Source organism: Narcine bancroftii, chromosome 2, assembly GCF_036971445.1.
Source record: "Narcine bancroftii isolate sNarBan1 chromosome 2, sNarBan1.hap1, whole genome shotgun sequence".
In the NCBI taxonomy this organism is placed as follows: domain Eukaryota; kingdom Metazoa; phylum Chordata; class Chondrichthyes; order Torpediniformes; family Narcinidae; genus Narcine; species Narcine bancroftii.
Genome location: NC_091470.1, coordinates 357803878 through 357827779, shown reverse-complemented (window position 1 = coordinate 357827779; position 23902 = coordinate 357803878). Strand labels below are relative to the sequence as shown.

The window sequence follows — 23902 nt, the reverse complement described above, 5'->3', positions numbered from 1 at the left end:
AGAGGGCCGCTGAGCTGCCGGCTGGTTTTGAGAGGCACACTTTTGCAAAGTGGCCTTTCTTGCCGCATCGGGAACAATACTGGTTCCTGGCTGGGCAGTTTTGGCGCGATCTTCGATCTGACCCACACCAGGACCCACAGTACTTACAGGGGCAACGGGCACCTGCCGCAGCGAAGTTCTCCTCCCCAGCTTGGTTTGAGGCTGCAGCTGCAGTGTGAGAGGTCCATGAGGGAGCCTGGGGGAACCTGGAATCGAAGGCTTCGATGTGCAGGGCTGCTGCTTCCAGCAGCTTCTGCCGGATGGCCCTCGAGCATAGCCCTTAGACGAAGGCGTCCCGGATAAGCCTCTTGACCTCCTCTGCACCTACCCCGGGTTCAACCAGACACAGTCGGGCCACTCTTGCAAGTGTCCCAGGTAAGACTCAGCCATCTCCCCGGGTTGCTGGGTTCGGGTGTTGAGGAGGTACCTTGCACAGACCGCATTCATGGGGGGCTTGTACATGTTCTTGAGAGTGTGCATTATGCTCTTGTACGTGGAGCAGCCTTTGGTTGCTTGGAAGGCGTGGGGACCCAGCTTTGACCAGTGCAGGACCAACCTCTTCTGTTCTGATTCCAGGATGCCACTTTCGTGTGCCTCGATGATTGCCTCGACCGCGTGCTGCCAGATCTCGAAACGTGTTTGGGCTTCCGGGTAGCGAGAGTCGACTTCAAGGCTCCCTGCGCTCAGGAGTTTTTCCATGGCAGCCGTGGGAAAATATTGTGGATTAAATTGTGGTGCACTGTTAGCCAGAATCAGACACACACAAGGTAAAGACTGTACAACAGGCTTTAATCCACAAAGACTTCCACAGAGCCAGGCTGGCTGTAGTGAGCTTCGGGAGGCCGGCGCAGGCTTATATCCCGGAGGGTGATTGACATCCGACCGGGTGGGGCTTGATTCCTTCAGGCCGACTGATTGACAGCCGGCCAGGTGTTGTCCTGTCCCCTTACACTCCTGTGTACCACCACACAAACAAATAAATAAATATTGTCTCATGAAGGCGAGAGTTTCGGAGGGTTAGTGCGAGCAGTTTCTTTGGTCGTTCAGCATTCTCACTGCCCGTGGGAAGAAGCTGTTCCTCAGCCTGGTGGTACTGGCTCTGATACTCCTGTATCTTTTTCCCAACGGGGGTGGGGTGGGGTGAGGGTCTCCAGTGATCCTCTCTGCCACTCATGTCCCTATAGATTGATCTCTGATCCATTTCTCTGCAGCCACCATACCACACTGTGATGCAGCCGGCCAGGACACTCTCAATAGAGCTCCTATGGAAGGTTTTGGAGAGTGAAAGACTAGAAAACTAGCACTGGGATAAGGAAAGATTCCACAGACTAGAATAACTGATGGTAACTGTCTCAGAAAAGTGAAAAATTGGTTAAAGCTACATTAACATCATTTTCATCTCACCAATGTTATTCTTTCTGGCATTGCACAAGTGAAATTGTAGACGTATTTTTATTTCTGTGTAATTGATTCTGAAGTGATTGCTGCAGTGATTTTTCTTACTTCCTATTGTGGAGATCAGATTGAGAGTGTCCTGTGAATCAAGGCCTGGAGCTGGGTCCTTTGATGCTGCAGTCCTCAAAATGGACAAGGCTCTGTGTGCCACTGAAACAGGAAATGCCAACAGTTCGATGACTTACAAGCTGCTAAATCCAGCACACCATCCAAACAGCTTACAGATAAGATCTAAAATCATTTACTAAAAATATTTGAGTTGGAAAGCTCTTTGTGCATTTTAGAGATGTAGAACTTTTCATGTAAAAACTTTAGAATACAAAAAGTCGTCAATCAAGCAATGGGTGTTTGGCTAAGACTCCACCTATCCATTTCGTGCCATTTATGCTGTCATGAGTAGCCTCTTGTCCTAGTCAATGTGGTCAAGGTTATTTGCAAGTGCTTATCACATTATGTAACCCTCTGTCAAACTTGGATCTGAAAATACTCTGGGTAACCAATATTGTCAGTGCAGCCAACATAGATTGCAATGGGCCAGCCAGTTGTTATTCCTGGCACATTATTTGCAACATGATTCACACCACATGCCACGTTGGGAAGTATGCTGGAACCTTTTGAGGAGCTCACACACCAAGACTCTATTGAATTAATGGATCACATTGTCAATCATCATACCATCCAGATATATTGTTGCTGTTGACAAATTGGGCTGAACACCACATGTTCAATTTGCACAGAGGCTTCATTGACTCGGTGAATTCTGATCGGAATGTGAAAGGGTCTATTTAAATGCAAGACTTCCTTTACCTGCACTGCCTCCCTGTTCTCGGTCTTGACTCCTCAAGTTGTTTTGTCCCACTGCTACCATCATCCTGACCGCTCTTCTCCTCAACTTGACCACCAAGATTTCCTGTGTCATGTCTAAAATCCTGGGTGATCAGCCCCCCCACCCTCCACCTCCAGCAAGCTCTAAATATCTATGCAATGACTTGCAATGTATGTTCAAGCTACAAAGCACCTTTACTTTAAGGGTTGTTAGGTCTGCTTTGTTCATGAATGAGTGAGACAAACACCAGACTGAGTCGAAATCAGGGTTCTTTGTTCTTTATTACCGGATTGTAACACTTGCAACTAACAATGTTAGTCGGAGAATGCATTCTGCCGTTATCAGCAAAATGGTGATTTTTTTATACCCTTGGATACGTGCTTAGAACATCATCATATCATTACTTGTCCAATGACTAAAACTGTTGCTATCCTTTCCCTGCTAGCTTCCTGCCTCTCAATCCATCAATGTCTCTCTTATCTTGTAAGTACAAGGATGCATTCACATCTTGTTACAGCCCTGCACAGGGTAACTCCTTACACATTCCCATCTCATGATGTTTTACCTTACAGGGTGCAGGCTGGTCTTATCCAATGTTAGTCAGTTTGGAGTGCAGCTGGGCACTTGTAAACCTGGCAAATGCACTAAGGCAATCAAAAGTGCAATTGGTCCCAAGAAAAATAACTAATTATGGGTCTCAGATACGCACGATGCATTGATGTCCTGCTTCCGATACCTATTTTATGCTACTGATTTTAGTTCCCAATATTCCTTTGATCTTTTTTTGAAATTTAGACATGCAGCACGGTAACAGGACCTTTCGGTCGATGGGCCAGTTCTGCCCAAATACCTAAATTGACCTAAGATACCTGATACATTTTTGAATGATGGGAGGAAATGAGAGCACCTGGAGGAAACCCACGAGGGCACATGGACAATGTACAAATTCCTTACAGACAGCATGGGATTCTAACCCAGTCACTGGTGCTGTAACAGCATGTAGAGGAGATTTGGAGGGTATTAAAAGAAGAGATATTGAGAGTACAGGATCTTTACGTGCCAGTCAGATCAAAAGGCAAGGCCAAAAGCCTAAGGGAACCGTGGTTTTCTGGAAAAAGAAGGAAGTTGGTTCGGGATAAGAGTGGGGCATTTACTAAATTTAAGACGCAAAAAATGGATAAGATGTATGATTATTACATAGATTGCAGCAAAAACCTGAAGAATGAAATTAGAAAGGGAAAAAGAAGGTATGAGATGTCAATAGCTGATAAGGTAAAAGTGAATCCTAAGGGTTTTTACAGATATGTGAATTCTAAAAGCAGGGTTAAGGATAGATTAGGACCGCTGGAAAATGAGAGTGGTGAACTGTGCGAGGAACCGTATCAGATGGGAGAGATATTAAACAATTTTTTCTCACCTGTGTTCATGAAGGAGAAGGACATAGGACTATGTGAGATAAGTGAGGTAAATGGCTTAGTTATGGAAAAGATAGGGATTAGTAAAGAGAGGGCTTTGGAGCTTCTAGGGTCAGTAAAAGTGGTCCTGATGGGATTTTCCCCAGGACATTAAGGGAGGTCAGGGAGCAAATAGCAGAGGCTCTGTCAGTGATTTTTCAATGATCACTGGAGGAGGGTGTGGTGCCGTGGGGTTGGAGGGTTGCTAATGTAGTTCCATTATTTAAAAACGGGACGAGTAATTATAGGCCTGTAAGCTTGACTTCGGAGGTAGGGAAAGTTATGGAGGGTATTCTTAGAGATGGTGTGTATAAATATCTGGATAGGCAGGGATTGATCAGGAGCACCCAGCATGGGTTTGTGAAGGGGAGTATTGTGTTTGACGAACCTTGTTGAGTTTTTCAAAGAAGTGACAAGAAAGGTGGATGAAGGTAGGGCAGTTGATGTAGTCTATCTGGATTTTAGCAAAGCTTTTGATAAGGTTGCACATGAAAGGTTAGGAAGGTTTAGTCACTAGGGATTAATAAAGAAATAGTAAGATGGGTTCAGAGGTGGCTGGAGGAGAGACAGCAGAGGGTCATGGTGGACAACTGACTGTCAGGATTGAAGCCTGTGACGAGCGGAGTACCTGATGGATCAGTGCTAGGTCCCCTGTTGTTCATAATTTATATTAATGATTTGGATGATGGGGTGGTTAACTGGGTAAGTAAATACACAGACAATACAAAAGTAGAGGAGTGGTGGATAGTGAGGAAGGTTTACAGGGATTACAGAGGGATTATGTTTGTCTGGTGAGTTGGGCTAAAAGATGGCAGATGGAATTTAGTGTAGAGAAGTGTGAGATGCTTCATTTCGGTAAAAATAATCAAAATAATCAAACATATGTAGTAAAGGGGAGGACATTGGGGAATGCACAAGAACAAAGAGATCTTGGAGTTATGGTGCAGTATTCCTTGAAGGTGGATTCGCATGTTGACAGGGTGGTTAAGAAGGCATTGGTATGCTGGCCTTCATAAATCATAGCATAGAGTATAGGAGCTGGGAAGTGATTCTATGACTGTTTAAGGCGTTGGTGAGGCCAGGTTTGGAGTATTGTGTTCAGTTCTGGTCTCCAAATTATAGGAAGGATGTAGATAAGGTGGAGAGGGTGCGGAGAAGATTTACAAGGATGTTGCCTGGCTTAAAATACCTAGAGTACGGAGAAAGATTGAAGAGGTTAGGTCTTTATTTATTGGAACGCAGACGGTTGAGAGGGGATTTGATAGAGGTGTTTAAAATTATGAAGAGAATAGATAGACTAGATGCAAGTAGACTCTTTGCCTTCAGAGCAGGGGAGGATGAAACAAGAGAATACAAGTTGAGGGTAAGGGGGCAAAATTTTAGGAGAAACATTAGAGGACGCTTCTTCACTCGGAAAGTGGTGGCTGAATGGAATAATCTTCCGGAGGAAATAGTTGAGGTAGAGTCAATTCTTTCATTTAAGAGGAGGCTGGATATATACATGGATAGGAGGAGGTTGGAGGGTTATGGGCAAAGAATAGGCAGGGGGAGCTAGCAGGGTTGATTGAGTGAACTGGTGTGGACTTGTGGGGCCGAGATGGCCTGTTTCCATGCCATAAACTGTTATATGGTTATAAGAGTCCAGTAACAGCAGGGAGGAAACTTCTTGAATCTGAAGGTGTCCTGGGTAAACTTGTACCTCTCACTTTGTTCATTTTAGATTGGTCACAGTGTTTGAGCTACCGAAAGAAAATAGACACACACGCCGAGAGCACTTCAGTTTATACAAATCTTTATTACAAATTCTAAAGCTGATATGAAACTACAATATGGAAGCCATTCCCAATTATACTTATCAACGCCTGGACTGGTCCCAACTGCTGAAGCGAGGCAACGACTGCACACTTGTAGTAGGTTGTCGGGGCACCGGTAGCAGCTTCTCCACCTCCCCTGACCGGTACATTGGCTGGAATCTAGAAGTTCTTCTTCTTGCTGAGAGATGTTGCCACCTCTCGGAGAGTCTCAAACTTCAGCAGTGGGACCATGGCTTATATCACCCAAAAACTGCTTACCCAAGCACCTATTCCCAGCACAGTAAGAAAGATAAGCGAGCTAGCTAGCATGCCTTGGCTTCTATCGAATAACGTAATTTTTAGCTTATCACTTTGAATACAATGGTTTATTTTGCATCAACGCTAGGCCTCAAGGGAAGTCACGTGATGGAGTAGTGACCAGTAAGAAAATACCAGCCCTCTCCAGAAAAATTTTAAAAAAAATAAAGAAAAAGCAAAGCCACAAACACAGAAACCATAACAAATTAAAAATAAAAGTGTGGAGAAAATGGCAGCAAAGAAAAAAAAACCAAAAACAACGGGAAGAAAAGAAGGAAAGACGTCGGAAGAGAAAGGTGAAAGCCTTACCTGTACGAGGAGGCCCGTCGTGGAGAGAGAAGCCCGCTCCCTGAGGTCAGTAGAAACCCCGAGCGCAGGACTACAAAGATGGCTCACGGAGCCAAACAAAAGTGCGCAACCGCACATGCGCGAATCTTCGCGCGTGCACGATGCACAAGACAAAAACAACACCGACGGGAGGGGGGACCAGCTGAGGAGTAAATATCCACAGCTGAAACAGACAAGAATAACACGACAGCAAGACTCCCAACAGGAAAACATAGAAAATAACGGGAACAAGAAGGAAGAAAGTAAAAAAAGGAAATCAGAGAAACAACAGATGACCAACCCAGAGGAAGACGACCAACACCAAGACACTTTTAATAAAAATAAGAAGAACAAAAATACCCAACAAAATAAAACAAACAACCCAACAAGAAAACCAGAAGAGACAGAGGTAAAGGACACAGATTCTGGAGTGGACTCAGAAGAGGAGGGAGAACATCAAACTCAACACAGAGAAATGGAAGATGAAGGGAAGGGACAGTACATCGATAAAAAATTCTTTAAAGAATATATGGAAACATTAAAAGAATGGCTGACACAAGAATTCAGTGAAATAAAAAGAAGAATAAAAAGTACAGAAGAAAAAGTGAATAGATTAGAGATGATCATGACAGATATAGGAAAAAGAGTAGAGAAGGTGGAAGAACGAGAAACAGCCGTAGAAATGGAGGTAGATGACTTAAAAAGGAAATTAGAAGAATCTGATAAAAAAGTTAAAGAAACACAGGAGCTGTTAGCTCAGAAGATGGATATAATGGAAAACTATAATAGGAGAAACAATATAAAGATAGTGGGCCTTAAGGAAGATGAAGAAGGCAAAGATATGAAAGAATTTATAAAAGAATGGATCCCCAGGGTCCTAGGAAGACCAGAATTACAGGAAGGAATGTAAATAGAAAGGACACACAGAACATTAGCCCCTAAACCACAGCCACAACAAAAACCAAGATCCATTCTAAAAAAATTCTTAAGATATACAAGAGAAAATATATTGGAGAAGGCAATGAAAAAAATAAGAGAAGACAAATAAACCACTGGAATACAAAGGTCCAAAAAAAATTTTCTACCCAGACATAAATTTTGAACTCCTGAAGAAGAGGAAGGAGTTCAACGCAGCAAAAATGACCCTATGGAAAAAAGGTTATAAATTTATGTTAAAATATCCAGCGGTGCTTTAAATAGTTATCCCGGGCAGCAAAGCAAACTGTTCTCGGATCCGGAAAAAGCACAAAAATTTGCAGAACACCTACAAAACAGAAAGAGAGATGAAGAGATGTAACAAGAACAAAAATGACAACAAACTATGTATATAAAGAAGAATAAAGTATAAGTAAGAACTAAGAAGGGAAAGAAAGGGAAGAAAGGAAGTAAGGAGGGAATTAAGAGAGTGAGCTTTGTTATATATGAAGATTAAAATCTTTTCTGGGGGGGTTGGATGGGGAAGAATAACAGTCACTGCAAAATCAGTTGACGCTTGCGAGCGAGTTCGCAAATCCAAATGGAATGGGGAGATGTAGTTGCCCGACAAGGGACAAAGGGCAACTTAGAGAGGGGAGGGACTATTGGGGTTAAAGGAATTTTAGATATGGGAATAGTGGAAATATTTTATGTTTTAGAAATGTTGTCTTACAATGTGTTCAAAAAAAGAAAACAAATGGATAAGAAGGGAAGGTGGTGATGAGGAAATGGAAAGGAAAGATAAACAAAGTATGAAATGGCCATGTTGAACTATATAACTTTAAATATTAACGGAATACATAACCAAATCAAAAGGAAGAAGCTGTTAAATTTACTGAAGAAAGAAAAACTTGATATAGCATTCATGCAAGAAACACATCTAACTGAAGAAATTAAAGAGAGACTGGGTAGGACACATAACGGCAGCATCATATAATTCAAAAGCCAGAGGAGTAGCTATATTAATCAGTAAAAATGTACCAATCAAAATAGAAGAGGAAATAATAGATCCAGCAGGGAGGTATGTAATGATAAAATGTCAGATATATTCAGAATTTTGGAATTTACTCAATGTATACACACCTAATGAAGATCAAAAATTTATGCAAGATATCTTTTTGAAGATCGCAGATATGCAAGGTAATATACTAATAGGAGGGGATTTTAATCTTAATTTGGACTCAAACATGGATAAAACTGGAAAAAAGACTAACAGAAAGAACTAAGTAACCAAATTTATAATCAAATCGATTCAGGAAATGCAACTTTTGGATATATGGAGGAAACAACACCCAAAGGAAAAAGAATATTCATATTATTTGGGTAGACATAAAACATACTCAAGGATAGATGTATTCCTGTTATCAGCCCACATTCAAGGAAGAGTTAAGAAAATGGAATATAAAGCTAGATTGTTATCGGATCACTCACCCCTGTTATTGGCAATAGAGCTGGAGGACATCCCGCCGAGAATGTATAGATGGAGATTAAACTCCATGCTACTTAAAAGACAGGATTTTAGAGAATTCATTGAGCAACAAATTAAAATATACTTTGAAATAAATACGGAATCAGTGAAAGATAAGTTTATACTATGGGATGCAATGAAAGCGTTTATCAGAGGGCAGATAATAAGTTATGTAACTAAGATGAAGAAGGACTACAATCGAGAAAGAACAGTTGGAAATGGAAATAACAAATACAGAAAAAGAATTAGCAATAAAGGAAGATATAACTAAAAGAAGAGAATTGACAGACAAAAAAAAAATATGAAACACTACAAACATATAAGGTGGAGAAGAAGATAATGAAGACAAAACAGAAGTATGATGAGCTAGGAGAAAAAAAAATGCACAAAATACTAGCGTGGCAGCTTAAGACAGAACAAACTAAAAGAACGGTATTGGCATCAAGGAAAAAGGACAAACAAATTACATATAACCCAACGGAGATCAACGAAAACTTCAGGGAATTCTATGAAAAACTATATCAAACTGAAAATGAAGGGAAAGAAGACAAAATAGATGAATTTCTAACTAAAATTAAACTACCAAAATGGCAAACAGAGGTGCAAAATAAATTAATAAAACCATTTGAAATAGAAGAAATACAGGAGATATTAAAAAAACTACCGAACAATAAAACACTGGGAGAGGATGGACTCCCAATAGAATTCTATAAAACATTTAAAGACTTATTAATTCCTCCTTTCCTGGAAGTAATGAACCAGATTGAAGAAACACAAAACATGCCAGATTCATGCAAAACAGCAATAATTACAGTAATACCAAAGATGGGGAAAGATCCACTAACACCAGCATCGTATTGGTCGTATAGACCAATATCTCTACTTAACAGAGATTATAATATAATATAATAGCTAAACTATTAGCAAACAGATTAGCCGATGTGTACCAAAAACAGTAAAACTAGATCAAACTGGATTTATTAAAAAAAGATGAACAACGGACAATATCTGTAAATTCATTAACTTAATCCATGCAGTACAAGGAAACAAAACTCCAACAGTCGCGGTTGCTTTAGATGCAGAGAAAGCCTTTGACAGAGTAGAATGGAATTATTTATTCAAAGTACTACAAAAATTCAACCTACCAGAGAAATATATTAATTGGATTAAAGCATTATATAAGGGACAATGGTGAAAGTGACAGTAAATGGATATATATCAAACCAATTTAATTTAAACAGATCAACAAGGCAAGGATGTCCACTATCTCCCTCACTGTTTGCATTAGCTATAGAACCACTAGCAGAACTGATAAGAACAGAAAATAAAATAAGAGGGATAAAAATAAAAGAGAAGGAATATAAAATCAGTCTATTTGCAGATGACGTTATAATATACTTAACAGAACCAGAAATATCAATAAAATAATTACATAAGAAATTGAAGGAATATGGAGAACTATCAGGGTACAAGATCAATGCAAATAAAAGTGAAGCAATGCCAATGAATAATGTGGATTTCACAAAGTTTAAGAAAGAATCACCATTTAGATGGCAAACACAAGCAATTTGATACTAAATAATAATCCCGGCCATCTATATAAACTAAATTATCAGCCATTAATGAAAAAATTACAAGATGACTTAGAGCACTGGAAAGACTTACCACTAACACTGATAGGAAGGATAAACTGTATTGAAATGAACATCTTCCCAAGGATACAATACCTATTTCAATCATTACCAATTCACATAACAGAGAAATTCTTCAAGGAACTAAAGAAAATAATAAGGAAATTCTTATGGAAGTGGGGGGGGGGGGGGAACCGAGGATAGCACTAGATAAATTAACAGAATGGTACAAACAAGGAGGCTTACAACTACCAAACTTCAAGAATTATTATAGAGCACCACAATTAAGATACCTATCAGATTTTTATCAAACAAGGGAAAAACCAGATTGGACCAGATTAGAGCTAGATAAAATAGGGGAGAAGATACCTGAACATATACTATATAAGTGGGATGAAACATTGGTACAACTTAGGAATTCACCAGTATTGCACCATGTGCTCAACATTTGGAAGAAGATCCACGTAGAAAGGAATAAAATAAATTATCAACTACCAAAATTAATATTGACACAAAATCAACTAATCCCTTTCACAATAAATAACCTTTCCTTCAGAAAATGGGAGAGAAAAGGGATCAAAAGAATAGAAAATTGTTTTTCGGGAAATAAATTATTATCTTTTGAACAAATGAAGGACAAATATAATATAACTCACGATACAAGGTTTGCATACCACCAACTGAAAACCTACTTGAAGGACAAATTGGGAAACAGTCTGAGGTTACCAGAAGGAAGCAGTTTTGAATATGTGATTACAGACACAATGATAATTAAAAGATTTATAACAAACATGTACATCAAACTGCAAGAAAAGGAGAATGAGGAAACAAACTGTAAACCTAAACAAAAATGGGAACAAGATCTAAACATAAAGATAAAGAATGAAACATGGGAAAAGCTATGCTCCGGAACTATGAGAAATACAATAAACACGAGGTTACGCATGATATAATATAATTGGTTACACAGGCTATACATCACACCCCAAAAGTTAAATAAATGGGACTCAACAGTATCAGACAGATGTTTTCGCTGTAAAAAGGAAACGGGAACAATAATACATGCAATTTGGGCATGTGAGAAAGTGAAAAAATTTTGGGAAGATCTAAACCAGATATTAAATAAAATCACAAAAAGCAATATGCCAAAAAACCCAGAAATCTTCCTTCTAAGTAATATAAGAAATAAAGAATTTGGACTCGATTTGGATGAAGCACAAAGAAGATTTATTATGATAGCCTTAGCTGTAGCAAAAAAATGTATTATGTCAACCTGGAAATCAGAAGACAACTTGAGAATACAACAATGGTACATAGAAATAGATAAATGTATTCTACTGGAAAAATAACATATAATTTAAGAAATAACATCACAATATTCGAACAAATATGGGAACCGTACATGAAACACAATAGAGAAATCCTACCATGGACTTCCACCACCTAAAATGACAGAAGGAGAAGACAACGAAATGAACTGACTCAGTATATAAAAATAAAAGACAAAAATGTCTTGTTTATTTTTATTAAGTGACGACATTGTTTAATGGGTTTAATATAGATTGAACTTTGAATAAATGGGAAGGGGGGCAGAGGGAGGGAGGGAAGGGAGGGGGGAAAAGGGGAGAAAATGACACTATATATTGAAGAGAAAAATGTCTGTATGTATTTTGGTCAGTATGGTTCATAGTGTGAAAAAAAAATTTTAAAAAAGGCTAGGCCTCTGACAGTCTGTGACCAAAACAAGCAGGAAGATTAAATGTTCTTGTTACACAGATGTTTTTTTGACAGATAACTGCATCTCTGGGCCCCATGGTGGAATTTAGCTTATGTCTGCTGAGACTCAAGCAGGTTACTGATTCTCAGCCTTGCAGGAGCAAAAAGCATGGTTTAAATCCTCCAATACAGAAGGTCTGTGCTTCCAAGCTTGTGTATCTTCTGCCCGATGGAAAGGAGGAAAAGAAAGTGTGACTGAGGTGGGATGTGTCCTATGTAATTAAAATTTAGACATACAGCACGGTAACAAGCCGTTTCGGCACACAAGTCTGTCCTGCCCACTTTACACCTCATTAACCTACACCCCCTGGTACGTTTTGAACAGTGGGAGGAAACTGGAAGCCCCGGAGAAAACCCACACAGACACGGGGAGAATGTAGAAACTCCTTACAGACAGCGTGGGACTTGAACCCCAGTCTGGTCCCGATTGCTGGCGCTGTGAAGGCATAAGCTCCTTCATCGTTCAATTAGACAATGGTTTATCTGATCCTGGCCTCAGCTGCCGCTTCCCCCCTGCCTCCCAAAAATAAACCCTATCATTCACATTTACCTTCCTCAGCTTTGAATAAATTCAGTGATTCACTCTGCAGAAAGCTCTTGGTTAGAGAATTCCAGCCATTCATGATGCACTGAGAGAAGAATTTCCAGTTAATTTCCATCTCAAATGGGTGTCCCCTTTCTCTCAACCTATTCCCCACAGAGAGGAATCGTCCTCATCACCTCAGCATCTACCTCATCATATGTTCAACGAGATCATTTTAGTCATCTAGGGCAGCCATTCTCAATGGATTCCGTATGGCACACCTGGGGGGGTAGGGCACAGCACATTTAAGAGGTGGGGGGGGGGCTGCAGACTAAAATCATTGGGAGTGCGGTGGTAGGTGGGAGGGGGGGGTTGCAAACCCCACTGGGTGACATGCTCAGAAGGGGGTGAGACCAAAATGACTATAAAGTTTTATGTGCAGTGTAAATAAAAATATCCCTGTAGTTGATTATAACAACAAAAACATTTTTCATAAGCCCAGCTTACATGTATAAATACATCTACAAGGCTAAAATTCGATGCTAATTTACTTTTTGAAGCTTCTAAGGCGCTGCGGTCAGAGCTGCCACAACACCCCCCCCCCCACCTTCGCCCAGTGCCACCACGAACCGTACCCCTCTGACATGCAAAGAACACACACCTCTTTCTTCTCCGCTCCAGTCAACAGTTCACTCTCAACTTATTAAAAGGCCAAAGCCAATTTTTTTAAAGAAGGAATATATGAGCCAGCACAACATCGAGGGCCGAAGGGCCTGTACTGTGCTGTATTGTTCTATTCCATAGCGGCCACCAAGGCCAGCTCTCACAAGAGGATGGCCACCCCTGCCAAGGGCACTATTTTCCGTAAATACGGACCGGGGTTGTGGGGTGGGGGGGTGATGGAGGGGTGATGCCATGAGTTACCATACTGGGTGACACCAGCCCTAGTAATGTCACTATTGGTAGGAGAGAAGTATGGAAGAAACCAACTAAACTTGACGGCTTCATAGGGAAGTGGCCCATAAGCAGAGAGCAGAGTCCGAAGGGGCCTTAGCCAAAAAAAACAAGGTTGAGAATGGCTGTTCTAGGATCTGCTTCAATAGACTGCATATCCTAACCTCAATGCTCAGGGCATTTTGACATTTAAATTCATATTTGACATTTAGAAGTAAAATGAAGTTCACAATTTACCAGCAAGAGTTGAAAATTAGAATCAAATAGAGACAATTATTCTTGAGACGACTGAGCAATTTTCAAACTCTGGATTTCACTTAAAACAAAAATAAAATACTGCAGATGCTGGTCATCCAAAGTTAAAGCTAAATTGGGAAACATCCATGGGGAGAAACAAAGTAAAACATAAGGTCACAATATGAAATGTCAGAAAAGCTCAACAGGTCAGGCAGTATCTGTCAGAAAAGAGAGTTAAAATTTCAGGATCCTGATATTCCATCAGAACTTCATCAAAAATCAAAAGTCTTAGGTTAATCATTTATCACCTCCATCTTCTGCATTTACTTCTGAATATCACTTAGAATCATGGAAATTCACAGCATGGAAAAAGGCCCTTTGGCCCATCCTGCCCACACAGATCAAAATGGCCACGTTAGTTTTACCTGCCTACATTTGGCCGATGTCCCTCTAGCCCAGTGGCTTTCAAACATTTTCTTTCCACTCACGTACCATCTTACGTCATCCCTATGTCATCGGTGCTCTGTGATTAGTGATGGATTACTTAAGGTGGTATGTGGATGGAAAGAAAAAGTTTGAAAACCACTGCTATAAACCCATCCTTAAATGTTACAATAATACCTGACTCAAGACATTTTGTCAGGCTTGTACATGTTGCTCACACCAGGTTGATATTTTATTGTTGAAAATGAGTTTCCAGTTTGATTAAATATTAGTTTCAGTGAATATTGAATATTTCACTGCTATCTTCTCACCTTGCCATTGTGATACATTGTGAAAGAGATACAGGGCTATCAGTGCTAGCACCACCAGGCTGAGGAACAGCTTCTTCCCGCGGGCAGTGAGAATGCTGAACGACCAAGGGAACTGCTCACACTAACTATCCAAGACGCTCATATTCAGGAAACAATATTTATTTACTTGTGTATATAAATAATTTTCCTGCGTGTGTGTTTTTTGTCAGCATGTGTGTTATATCTGATTATGTGTGCATGTTTTGCATCAAGGACTGAAGAACGCTGTTTTGACAGGTTGTACTTGTACAATCGGAAGAAAATAAATGGTTGGTGTAGTGGTTAGCGTAATATTATTACAGCGCCAGTGATCAGGACCAGGGTTCGGATCTGGCGCTGTCTGTAAGGAATTTGTACATCCTCCCCGTTCCTGCGTGGGTTTCCTCCGGGTGCTCCGGTTTCCTCCCACCATTTAAAACATACTGGGGGTTGCAGGTTAATTGGGTGTAATTGGGCAGAACAGACTCGTTGGCCAAAAGAGCCTGTTACTGTGCTGTCTGTATACATTTAAAATTATACATTTAAAACTCTGGTCAGTAATCTTACTTCATTTGAACCACATTCCGATCATGGTAAACCAAAAATTGAAAAGTTAGTTAAGTTCGATTTTTATGAAGCTCAGATGTACTCTAAAGCAATGCAAGAAAATACGAGGTGATGGAGTTTTATAGCTTTATTATAACACTTGGAACAAGCAGTGTAACTGAGAAAATGCAGGCGGCAGTGTCATTGGATCTGTTGAGCAAGACACTTTATTGAGTCTTTCCTTATGGAAGAGAACATGACACAATCTGAGCCAAAGATAGCGAGCATGACAAAATCTTAGCAATGGTCGAGAACATGATATGATCTTAGCCAATGCGACAGTTTTGTATTTATTTTAGTGTTAATTCCAGAAGTTTGAAGACAATGTCTGTGTAAATATTTTTAAAGTAACATAGAAATTGGAGCTATTTTGCACTTTGAGCCTGTCCCACTATTAATTCCAAACCCTGTCCCGTTGCTGCTTCGCAGTATATCCCTTTGGAGTTAGGTTAACACCATATCCCTTGATATCTTCAGCTATTAGTGCTATAGCTAAAAAAAACAATCTGCTGGAGTAACAGCAGGATGAGCCAGGCGTCAGTGGGAGAGAAAGAACAGTCCAGTGCTTCAGGTGCGAATCCTTCTCAAGATCTAGTTCCTCCAGCAGATTTTTTTATTGTTCCAGATTCCACCATCTGCAGTCTCTTGTTTATCCTTAGCCCTGTATCGAACTCCTTCTTGTCTATCTTTACAAATTAGGCCTTGACTTCCTCCTGTTGTAGAGAATTCTGTAGACTCACTTCTTTTAGAGTGAATTTACTTTTTCTAATTTCCGTTCCAAATGGTCTACCTTGTGTCATTGGGTCTATGGTTCCACCCATCCCCAAAACTGTAGACGTGTTCCCCCATCTAAACCGTCCAGTCCTGTTGGAATTTTGTCGCTGACTTTAGGATAGCATCTCATTCTTCTAAACCCTCATGAATTTAAGTCCAAACAGTCCATTCTCTCTTCAAAAGCCATTCCTTCCATCTCAGGACTCAGTCCTGTCATTGATACCTTCATGAGATGCCAGTGTCGGTTGAGCACCATTTTTCATAAATCCATGTCCATGTTGACGAAACCTGTCATTCTTTACCAAGTGTCCTCTCCTACTGCATATGTTGTACTGGGCCTCCCGCATTTCCTCACTACTGATGTTGGGCTAATTCATCTATAATGCATTGTTTTCCCTTATTTTTAAATAAAAAAGTTACTTCATCTGCAGACTAACCCATAGGAATTGATGGCAGGGTCCAAAGAGTTTGAAAAATGACAGCCAATGCATCCACTATTTCAAGAGCCACTTCCTTAAGATTATTGGCTGAGCCTTCAATACCATTAATATCCCCAAACACCGTTTTCCTAACACTGATTTTCTTTGGTTTCTCTGTTACACTAGATCCCAACTTCCCTGACCCATCTGGGTGGTTATTTGTATTCTTCTCTGTGAAGGGAACGAGGATGTTGTTCAATTAGTCTACAAGTTCTTTGTCCTCTTCTCTAAACCCATCCCCCCACCCCACCACCTCCGTTTCTGACAGCATGGTCTGCCTATTGTCTTCACCAAACTTTTTCTTCTCACATATCTGCAAAAGCTTTGAAAGTCAATTGTTATTTTTGCTGTGTTTATTCTCATACTCTTTATTTTCTCTCATTTAATCACAAAATACCTAGGACAGTAAGAGGGTTCATCTGCTAATAGACTAACAGGCTATCTCTCACATTCATAGAACCATGTAAAGAGCACAACTTACGGAGTATAAGATTACACCAAGCAAGGGCAACGTGATGGCATTGTTGAGGGGTTCATTCAGGAGCGAAGGTGCTCAACAAAATGATCTCCCAGTCGGCGTCCAGTCCCACTGACGAATAGGAAGCTGCATCGGGAGGACCGCATGCAGTAAATAACCTCAGAAGATTAACAAGTGAAGTGTTGCTTCACTTGCAAGATCTGTTTGGTCTATCTGTTGCCACAGCAGTACCCTCCCTGTGGCCAACCATGTTACCTCTATACACCACTGCCATACCAGCATATCTGACCATGGCCTCATGGACTGCCAAACTGGGGACATTCACAAATTGGAGGAATTTCGTCTTTCATCTTGTCAGTTTCTAACGAGACAGCATTAACGTCGACTTCGCCATTTTTCATTTATCCCCATCTCTCTCTTTTTTCCTATCCTTCTGTGTCCTTTTCTCCATTTCTCCACCCCATTCTCCCATCAGAGAGCTATCCTTTTTAGCCCAGCACTCTCCTTCATCACTTCTCAACTTTTTTTTTCTTTTCTACCCTACCACCTCTTTCCTCTTACCCGTTATCCCATGCTCTCTTCTCTCCTCTCTTCTCTCCTTCTCCTCCTCCACTTCCATCCAGCAACCTATTTTTTTTTCTGATGAAGGGCCCAGTCACGAAACATTGGTCACCCTTTAAATTCTATGGATGCTGTGTGATCTGCTGAGTTTCTCCAGCACATTTGTTTTTTTTTCAAACTTTATTTAAATTCCAGCACATTTGTGCATTGCATTTAAGCCTGTTGATGCGTCTCTTCACCCTCTAAAGCCTTCTCCCAAATCAGTAAGGTTGCTGCCTTTTCTGGGCAGTAGGCGATGTAGAGGGGAGGGAAATTTGCATGGTCCAAACTGCATTCCCCACCTTCTGTGACCTTGTTCCATTATAAACTGATCTCAATTCTTAAGTTTCATTTGTATTTAGACCAATATTTGTGTCACCCCTTGGATATAATATCCAGTAGAGTTTCTCTTGTGTCTTGGTGTGAGCTTGCAGGCGCTTGACGTCCTGTTTTGCGGAAACTGCCAAAATGTTTGGCCTGGAAGTCAGCCTGAAGAAAACTGAGGTCCTCCATCAGCCAGCTCCCCACCATGACTACCAGCCCCCCCCCACATCTCCATCGGGCACACAAAACTCAAAACGGTCAACCAGTTTACCTATCTCGGCTGCACCATTTCATTAGATGCAAGGATCGACAACGAGATAGACAACAGACTCGCCAAGGCAAATAGCGCCTTTGGAAGACTACACAAAAGAGTCTGGAAAAACAACCAACTGAAAAACCTCACAAAGATAAGCGTATACAGAGCCGTTGTCATACCCACACTCCTGTTCGGCTCCGAATCATGGGTCCTCTACCAGCATCACTTACGGCTCCTAGAACGCTTCCACCAGCGTTGTCTCCGCTCCATCCTCAACATTCATTGGAGCGCTTTCATCCCTAACGTCGAAGTACTCGAGATGGCAGAGGTTGACAGCATCGAGTCCATGCTGCTGAAGATCCAGCTGCGCTGGGTGGGTCACATCTCCAGAATGGAGGACCATCGCCTTCCCAAGATCGTGTTATATGGCGAGCTCTCCACTGGCCACCGTGACAGAGGTGCACCAAAGAAAAGGTACAAGGACTGCCTAAAGAAATCTCTTGGTGCCTGCCACATTGACCACCGCCAGTGGGCTGATATCGCCTCAAACCGTGCATCTTGGCGCCTCACAGTTTGGCGGGCAGCAACCTCCTTTGAAGAAGACCGCAGAGCCCACCTCACTGACAAAAGGCAAAGGAGGAAAAACCCAACACCCAACACCAACCAACCAATTTTCCCCTGCAACCGCTGCAACCGTGTCTGCCTGTCCCGCATCAGACTTGTCAGCCACCAACGAGCCTGCAGCTGACGTGGACATTTACCCCCTCCATAAATCTTTGTCCGCGAAGCCAAGCCAAAGAAGAACTGTATATACTCGTGTAATAGTCGATCCTATGTAAAAGTCAACCCAGTCTCTTTTTTGGCCCCAAAACTGCATATTTTCCAGATATCATATGTAAAAGTTGACCTCACTATTTTTGGCCCTGATTGCCCACCCATCCAAGCTCCGGATACCCCAACTGTGGATCTTCACCTCAGCTACTTGCCCATCCCAGCTCCTGTCACTCCAACCACAGATCCTCGCTTTGTCATCCCACCCATCTGAGCTCCCGATGCGTTGAATAATGCAGGTACTTACCATAGTTGTTAGGTACCAGTCAGCAGCAATAGGAATGAGCCCAGACAGTATATTTATAATTATTAATTAACCATAATATAACATTTAACTAATTTATCTAAACATGTCTACTTAACACCTAACTCTGCGCGAATATACTTGTGTGTATGTGGAATACCCCAAGCCACTGCAGCTCAGTCACAATTCTCGAAAGGCAGCTAAAAGTTCAGTCTCAGAAATTCAATGTTGACATGCAGGCTTGAAACTGATGCAAAGACGCTCACAAGGTAGGAGAGACTGGGGTGGCAAACTGTTCACAAACTACCAAAATCCTTGTTGAGATGTTTCCAGAGAAATGTCCTTTTCAGACAAACTCCCCTTCTCTTTGTTCAGGGGGCACGAAGCAAGTGATTCTCACAAGCTTCCAGAAACCCTTTCGTGGGTCAGCTGAATTACAGTATTTCTTTTTCCAGAACACTTCTGTAAGCCAGCCATTCCAAGTGACCTTCCATTTTGGTCACGGAGTGATATACTCATTCCCCTATAACACGGAGAAATCAGACAAATCGTCTTTCACCACACAAGACTACTTCAGTCCAGTATCACTTCCAAGAGCTGTTGCTCCTGTGCTGTCTCCTTAAAAATGACCCCTGAGCAAACAGTGCACTGTGTCTTCAACACACTGGTCACATGGTCTTTTCCCCTGTTTCCAATCTCTTCAGGAGTATCCAATTTGAGTATACACTGTCACAGTCAATCTTCTATATCTTGCAGGTTGATCTGTATTCTTAAAGTGACAATCTCACTCAAATGAAAATGAACTGTAAATGAGAGCACGTAATACAGTCAAAAGTGGTCTCTGTGTTAAAGTTGGCCCCACCCCCAAACTTTGACCTGAAAAATTGGTCCCCAATTTCATGCGTATATATGGTATGTCTCTATGACACAATTTGAAGCATTTTGATGAAAGATGTACTCAGAGCAAGATGTGTTTGTGCAAAAATATATTCTCAGAAAACTTCAAAATACTGTTTGCTGAAATGCAATTAAGACTAACCATCCCCAGTGCAAATAGTATTAAGCTTTATTTTCCTGAAAGTTCAAGCTACAAAGCGATTGAAAACACCAACTGATTCTGTGGTTCATGTCATTTTCTCCTGTATCTTGTTTCATGTTTCCACATGACCTTCCACATTTGTCCTGGGGTCTCCAGTGTCAATGCAATCATGAAAAATGCTCGCCAGTGACTATACTTTATGAGGAGTTTGAGGAGCTTTGCTACATCACCAAAGACACGAAAATTTCTACAAGTGTACCATGGAGAGCATTCTGACTGCTTGCATCACTGTCTGGTATGGAGGTGTGACGCACAGGACAGCAAAAGACTACAGAGAGTTACTGACTGAACCAGCGACATCACGGGCATCTGCCTTCACTCCATCAAGGGCATCAACAAGAGTCTGCTCCAGGAAAGCAGCCTCGATCCTCAAGTACCCTCACCACCCAGGCCAGGCCGTCTTCACACTGCTACCATAAGGAAGGAGCTACAGGAACCTGAAGACAAGCACCCAGCGATTCAAGGACAGTTTCTTCCCCTCTGCCATCTGATTTCTGAATGGACAGTGAAGCACAGACTCTATCAAATTTTCTTGCACAATGTATTTATTTAGAAATGTAATTTATAGCAATATTTGCACCGTGATGCTGCCACAAGACAGCAAGTTCTGAGATATTTTCATGGCAATAAGTTCTGATTCTGAGCCTCATTTCCCTTTCAGTGGACTTTCTGTAATCCTCCAAGGCATTCATTCTGGTTGCAAAAGACTTCAAGGACAACTGAGTTGGTGTAACTTGACCGCGACGATCAACAGCGAGCATCTTCTTTGGCAATTGATTCCTTCCATTAAAACCTACTTTGTGGGTCCTATACCAAACACAGAACAGATACTTTATTTCCTACACTAACCTATCAATGCATTTGTTTTGTAAATAGCTCTTATCCTTCAAGTAAATGGAGAATATTGAGAACATCCATGAAAATGGGAAGCTCAACCTGTCACAGACAGAGATTCAGGTTTCAATACCACACCATCCCTTCAGGCAGTGAGTGTATGAAGTTACTAATGGTAAATGTGGCGGGGTTTGCTTCACAAAGGCTGCAATGATGGCTGGTGATTGATGACTTGCAGGTAGTTCAGCAATGTATTCCATATCTATTACAGTCACAGAACTTGAAACCCATGCCAAAATCAATATAGAAAATGGACGTTCTAAACAGAGTACAGCCCAATACAGTTTGTTTTGATGCATGTTATTTGTTTAGGGATAAACAGTGAATTTTTTTTTGCAATAACAAAGGAGCCTTCTTCACACGTCACAATTACCATATTTAACCACAGTCAATACTATGTAAGAGTCAATTCCCCTATTTTTGGTCTTGGCTGCTCCCCCACCAGAGGTCACAATGCCCCGGCTGGAGATCCTTTCCTTGGCCAACCGCCCATCTGAGTTCCTGATGTCTCGATCATAGATCCTCGCCCCGACCCCCCGCCCATCTGAGCTTGTGACGCCGTGCCTGCGGATCTTTGTCTCAGCTGCCCCCCCACCCAAACTCCAGACACCCTGACTGTGAATCCTCACCTGCCATGTCGAGCTCCCGACACCCCGAAGGTGAACTTACCATTCAGTCCCGGCCATCCAAGCTCCCGACGCCTTGAACGACACAAGTACTTACTGCGTTCAAAAGTAGTGTGTGTAATACTTACCCTAAATCTTACCCTAAAATTGATCCCCAAAACTTGACTATTACACTAGAATATACAGAATTTTTGTGCATTATCAGTCCTTCATGAATATCCTTTTGACATCTTTTTGACTAAATCTGTGAAATATCAAACTTCAACCCACTCCCTTATTTCAATATAATTCAAAACAGGACATGTTCTGTGTCCCATTTGCAGCTATTTTTCACTACTCTCCCATAAAAAAATATTTAATCAATTAGGGGAAAAAAACTTGTGGAAGAATTGGCACAAAACAAAGTTGTAATGAAGATACGTAAATGAGCATTGTCAGGGTTGTGAGCTTGAATTGTTTGTCACAGGTACTGAGACACAGTGAGAAATGTTGTGCAGGCAAGTACTGGTCATGTATGAAAAAGTACTGAAATATATCAGGCCGCATGGGCCCCTTTATCCTCCCAGCCCCTAAGCTTCAGTCTACTCAGCCTAATGGTTAATCCACCACTTTATCATCCTCGTGGCAAAGAAATACAAAACAATGTGTTTTAACAACTACCGCCCAGCTCTGATACACGTCACATTAGCAGAAGCTTCCTAGATATTCTCGCTTTGCTCTAGTTCAGCTGCCACCAAAAAGATGCATGGCAGATTTCCTTCACTGGCCCTACAACCATCCCTGGAACATCTGGATAACACATAGATCAGATTCCTATTTATGAACTACAGCTCTGCCTTCATGTCACCATGGTTAGTGCTGGGCGGCACAGTCAGCTCAACAGTATTACAGGGTCAGTGACCTAGGTTCGAATCCGTGCCATTAATAACGTGCCTTTACATTCTCCCCATGTCCGTGTGGCTTGACTCCAGGTGCTCCAGTTTCCTTCCATGTTCCAAAGATTTGTGGATTCAGTTAGTTAATTGATCACATTTGAGTGTATTTGGGCTCGTGGGCAGGAAAGGCCTGTAATTATGCTCTATATTAAATTCCATACCATATTTCTAACAAATCTTATCTCCAAGATCTCAGCAGCCCCTCTGCAACTGGATCATGGACTTCCTGACCCTCAGACCACAATTATTGATGACTGGTGACGACATCTCCTCCACAATAATCCTTAACACCAGCACTGCCCAAGGCTGTGTACTCAACCCCCTCTCTAAACACTCCTGAATATGTGGCCAAATACCACTCCAAATCCTCGCAGACGACACCATCGAAGTGGACCAGATGTGAAACAGCGATGAGATAGAGAACAAGAAGAGATAGAGTGTCTAGTGGTATGGTCAACAAAATAAAGGAGTTGGACTTCAAACTGAGGAAGCTGGTAGAGTACATACCCATGTCCCTATCAATGTGCTGAGGTGGAGATGGTCAAGAACTTTAATTCTAGCCATAAATGTGGCCTTTTCCAACAACATTGATACCACAAGTAAAACATGAAAGTCTGGAGAAACTCAGCAGATCAAACAGTGTACTTCATAGATCAAAGCTAAAGATACATAACTAACCCCAGGCCTGCCTACATTTTGCTCATATCTTGATGAAGGGTTCAAGCCCGAAACATTGGTTATGTTTCATTAGATTTGCTCTATACTGTTTGACCTGCTGAGTTTGTCCCGCATTATGTATTGACATTGATCCCATGGCCAAGAAACCTCACTAACGCCTTGGCTGAGATTGATATGAAGTAGGTTTATATAGATCAGCTATAGATCATGGGTTATAAGCATATAACCATATAACCACTTACAGCACAGAACAGGCCAGTTCGGCCCTACTAGTCCATGCCATTACAAATCCCCACCCTCCTAATCCCACTGACTAGCGCTCGGTCCATACCCCTCCAGTCCTCTCCTATCCATGTAACTATCTAGTCTTTCCTTAAATGTAACCAATGATCCCGCCTCGACCACGTCTGTCGGAAGCTGATTCCACATCCCTACCACCCTTTGCGTAAAGAAATTTCCCCTCATGTTCCCCTTATAATTTTCCCCCTTCAGTCTTAAACCATGTCCTCTAGTTTGAATCTCCCCCTTT

General features: G+C 41.5%; 2 long non-coding RNA genes across 2 annotated transcripts in view; one reads left to right on the top strand and one right to left on the bottom strand.

Moving 5' to 3' along the window:
* The window catches only part of LOC138755793 (uncharacterized), an 85387-nt gene that overhangs the window by 45253 nt on the left and 16232 nt on the right, over window positions 1–23902 (top strand). The window lies entirely within an intron of this gene.
* Window positions 20820–23902, bottom strand: part of LOC138755794 (uncharacterized) — a 50955-nt gene continuing 47872 nt past the window's right edge. The window contains exon 3 of the long non-coding RNA XR_011352563.1: window positions 20820–21047. This is a non-coding gene — a long non-coding RNA (uncharacterized lncRNA). The remainder of the gene's footprint in view (window positions 21048–23902) is intronic.